At 35.5% G+C, this 4,978-nt stretch overlaps 1 non-coding gene across 1 annotated transcript; it reads left to right on the forward strand.

Annotated features, from left to right (window-relative positions):
* Trnal-uag (transfer RNA leucine (anticodon UAG)) lies at positions 1-82 on the forward strand. Its single transcript has one exon. It is a non-coding gene; the product is annotated as a tRNA-Leu (tRNA).
* Positions 83-4,978: the final 4,896 nt, after the last annotated feature.

Consider the following 4,978-nt stretch of genomic DNA (forward strand, 5'->3'; position numbering starts at 1 on the left):
GGTAGCGTGGCCGAGTGGTCTAAGGCGCTGGTTTTAGGCACCAGTCTTTGCGGAGGCGTGGGTTCGAATCACATCGCTGCCAGTATATAATTTTCATGTAGGCGTTCATGGTTCCGGGTTCAGTTCCACTGGGCAAGTGTCTTCTGCTATACCCTCGGGCCGACCAAAGCCTTGCGAGTGGATTTGGTAGACGGAAACTGAAAGAAGCCCGTCATATAAATGTATATGTATGCGTGTGTGTGTGTGTGTGTATATATGTTTGTGTGTCTGTGTTTGTCCCCACCAACATCGCTTGACAACCGATGCTGGTGTGTTTACGCTCCCGTAACTTAGCAGTATAAGTACTAGGCGTACAAAGAATAAGTCCTGGGGTCGATTTGCTCGACTAAAGGCGGTGCTCCAGCATGGCCACAGTCAAATGACTGAAACAAGTAAAAGAGTAATAGAGTTTTTATACATTAATTTAATTTCAAATAACGATAATAATAACAATAGCTCATGATAATGTTATTTCAGGCATTTGTTTTGCAAGGTGTGGCTGTGTGGTAAGAAGTTTGTTTCCTAGTCACATGGTTTAGTTCCACTGCGTGACAACCCCGGTAGATATCTTCCAATATAGCCTCGGGTTGTCTTAAACCTTGTGAGTGGATTTCGTAGATAGAAACTGAAAGAAATCTGTCATACACACACACACACATATATAGGGTGAGAGAGTTGGTATGTGAAAGCACGTGGTTGGATGTATAAAAAACAAAACAGAATGAAAAAACTACAGATTTGTATTATATGGTTAAAAAATATGTCCAATTTAATATATTTTTTAACCATATAATACAAATCTGTAGTTGTTCATTCTCTCTCTCTCTCTCTCTCTCTCTCTCTCTATATATATATATATATATATATATATATATATATATATATATATATATATATATATATATTTATATATATATATATATATATATATATATATATATATAGAGAGAGAGAGAGAGAGAGAGATACGATGGGCTTCTATATGTATGTATTATGTATTATATCTGTGTAGTTGTCACCCATCAGCGCTTGACAACTGGCGTTGGTTTGTTTACGTCCCATGATTTGGTAGTTTGGTAAAAAAAAAAAAAATGTGCTTATTCGACAGGGGCCGCAGTCAAATGACTGAAATAAGTAAAAGACAAGAGAAAAAAGATAAATGTACATCGTTAATACTAAAATGGTTCAAACAAATTTCATTTTATTTCATTTTATCTAGTTTCAGCTCATGAGCTGTGGCCATGCTGGGGCACCGCCAAATTAATTTTTTTTTTTTTTTCAGTTTTATATTCTCAGTTTCAGGTTTTTTTTAGGAATTATAATTGAAAAACGCATGTACAAATCCAGGGTTACCAAATTTACCCCATGAGTTCATGAAATATATTTGCCAGATAGAGAAAACCCTGGCAAAGATTATCTCTGAGAAAGCAGACGATCCAGTCACATGACACAATAATATTCTTTTCTTCTTTTTTATTTTTATCTTTTACTTGTTTCAGTGTGGCCATGATGGGGCACCGCCTTGATGAATTTTAGTCGAACAAAATGACGCTAGTACTTTTTTTTTTTTTTAAGTCAGTTATTTATTCTATCAAGTTCTTTGGCAGAACTGCTAAATTACGGAACATAAACAAACTGGAGGTGGGGAAATAAACACAAACACGCGAGTATGTATATATATATATATATATATATATATATAAGTCTCTGAAAGAGGTATAAACAGTAACTGCACGACAACGTGAAGTATATTTGCCACTTAAATGTGGCTAACTACTAAGTGCTACAAGCTACAGTAACATCCACACTTTGTGGTTAGCCACATTTAAGTGGCAAATATACTTCACGTATATATATATATATATATATATATATATATATATATACACTCGCATATGTGTGTTTATCCTTGTATAAGATCACCATATAATTATATATATATATATATATATATATATATACACACTAGGATAAAGCTCCAACCCGAGGCATATACTCATAGAGCTGGGCTAGTTTCCTGGTGTATATATTTTATTTTCCCCCCACTGGACAGGACACCGGTCAGTCGCAGGAATATTCATTTTTGCCAGCAACATGAAATGATGTGTTTTGCTTAAGGACACAACGCTTCGCCCGGTCCAGGAATCGAAACCACAATCTTACACCCTCTAAGCCATATACCTCCGCACGCGTGCGCACAAGACAGTTTCTGTCTATTAAAGATAGATATAGTAAAGAAAACTTGCTCAAGGTGTCACATACTGGGATTGAACCCCCCGAACCATGTGATTGAAGAAGCAAACTTCTTACCACGTAGCCACGCCTACACCTACTCATGAAGTTTATAAAATAATGTCATGAATAAGCAGCAAAAATGAAAGAAAGAGTCTTATTAAAAATTTGACTAGTTATAAAATGAGCTTTGAGAAAGCATAACCAGCAGAGCACCAGACAAAATAGCTTATGCCTCTTTTATGTCCAGAGTTTAATTCCCTACAAAATCGTTAGAGAATTGATGAGGAAATGCCTGTAGCGTTTAGTCAGAATCCAGGGCTGGGTGATGTCAAAAGAAAAAAATCACAGAAGAAAGTCTAATGTTACGATAAAGTGTTTTCATCTGGGCATATTTACACAAGTGTGCGCCCCACCCCGACGTCTTTGTTTCCTCACAATTTCCAGAAAACGGATATATTTTTGTAATGGAGTATTCTACAAATACGCTTCAGATGATGTAGATTCCGATATAATTGGAATTTCTAATGAAAAAGTTTTTCCAAGAGCGGAAAAATTACGAAAAATTGATATTTTTAATGAAATTTTCTACAAATACCTTTCAGATGGTTACAGATTACGATAATATCAGAATTTGATACGAAAAAGAAAAAAAAATTAGTGGGCTCACACATATACATACTAACACATATCACAAAATAAAACTTGAAATTTCAAAGAATTTGTAATGATGGATGTGTGCGAGTCTATCAGTTTTATTAATTTTTTTTTTTTCATATAAAATTCCAATATAATCGAAATCTACACCATCTGAAAGGTATTTATAGAAAATATGATTTAAAGAATACCCATTTTCCGAAAGTTATATGGAAACAAAATCGACTCGAAAGAATTTTCAGAAACTCCCACCACACCATCGGATTTTTTTTTTTTTTTTTTTTCTCAACAACAAATTCCGATATAATCAGAATCTGCACCATTTGAAACATATTTGGGAGAGACTTCCACCCGTCCCCACCCATTTTCTCCCAAATTTGCTTATTATTGTAATTTTTTTTTTTTTTTTCCAAAAATCCCCGTTTTCAGATACGGAGGTTCCGGAAAATTGCCAAAAATCGGCATTGTGAAATTCCGCCCCAACTTCTTCAATTTTGACTTTTTTCCCCAACACTAACCCTAAAACCTTAACCCTAACTCTAAAACCGTAACCGCAAGTACAGAAATGTTTTGGAATTTTTGTCCGAATCATGATGTCCGTATTTTCCCGCATATTTAGAGAAAAAAAAATTCTTAAAAAAAAATTCTACAAAGATTTTTGGAAATTTTTTTTCAGAATCATAATCTACATATTTTTCCGCATATCTTGAGAGAAAAAAAATTCTGAAGAAAGTTAAAAATGAAGGAAATGGGGGTGGGGTGGTAATTTAGAAATGTCGCTTTTTGCCAATTTTTTTGCAGATTCGTATTCCCCGTAGCCGAAAAGGGGTGGGGGACGGGCAGAAGTCTTGCCCATATTTGATTTGTGAGGAAACATTTCATTAAAAAATATCAATTTTTCTGGAAGCTATGAGGAAACAAAGTCATGAGGGAGCGTGTACACTTGTGTGGGTATGCCTTCGGGTTGTTGACATCATGTATTTTCAATAAATGACTATTTTCTCGTGGTCTTACTTTGCTTTAAAAGAACCGAATAATGTCCCTTTCTTTTTTTCTTTTTCATTTTTACATATGGCGATTAAATAAGTACCAGTTATGCACTGGAGTCGATGTAATCGACTTAATCCCTTTGTCTGTCCTTGTTTGTTCCCTCAGTGTGGGCAGTAAAGAAATAAGAATCGTTAGCACGCCGGCCGAAATGCTTAGCGATATTTCGTCTGTCTTTACGTTCTGAGTTCAAATTCCGCCAAGGTCGACTTTGCCTTCCCCCCTTTCAACGTCGATAAATTAAGTACCAGTTGTGTACTGAGATCGACCTAATCGACTGGCCTCCTTCCCTCAAAATTTCGGACTCTGAGCCTAGAGTAGAAAAGAATATTCAAATAAAATGTAACTTTTTTTTCAGTTTTCTGTCATTTTCTTTCTGGGCATCTTTAGTTATGGCTGTTCGCTTCATTGAAGTCAATTTGCTTTTCATCCTTCTAAGGTCGATTAAGTAATGTACCAGTCATGACATAAATCAATTTCTATAATGCATCGTAGTTTTGAATGGCATTTTTACAGTCAGTAGCATGAGAACCAGCGAAATGCTTAGGTTATTTAAATCGACTTTGTTTCCTCATAACTTTCTGAAAAATAGTTACGTTTATGAAATGTTCTACACATATCTTTCAAATGGAGAAAATTACAATTATATGGGAATTCGTTATGAAAATGTTTTTCGGAGGGGAGAGTTTCGGAAAATTCACACGGGATGACTTTGCTTCCTCATAACTTAGAAAACGGATTTTTTAAAATGAAATTTTCTTTAAATACCTTTGTGTAGCTTACAAATATAGCATTATTTAATGTGAAGAAAAGAAAAAAAAGAAAGAATGGTGGGCGCATACGTTGTTGGCACTCCGTCGAGGGTTCCAGTTGATCCGATCAACGGAACAACCTGCTCGTGAAATTAACGTGCAACTGGCTGAGCACTCCACAGACACGTGTACCCTTAACGTAGTTCTCGGGAATATTCAGATGACAAAGCTGACCCTTTGAATTACAGGCA

Source organism: Octopus bimaculoides, chromosome 5, assembly GCF_046866305.1.
Source record: "Octopus bimaculoides isolate indiv1 chromosome 5, ASM4686630v1, whole genome shotgun sequence".
Classification (NCBI taxonomy): domain Eukaryota; kingdom Metazoa; phylum Mollusca; class Cephalopoda; order Octopoda; family Octopodidae; genus Octopus; species Octopus bimaculoides.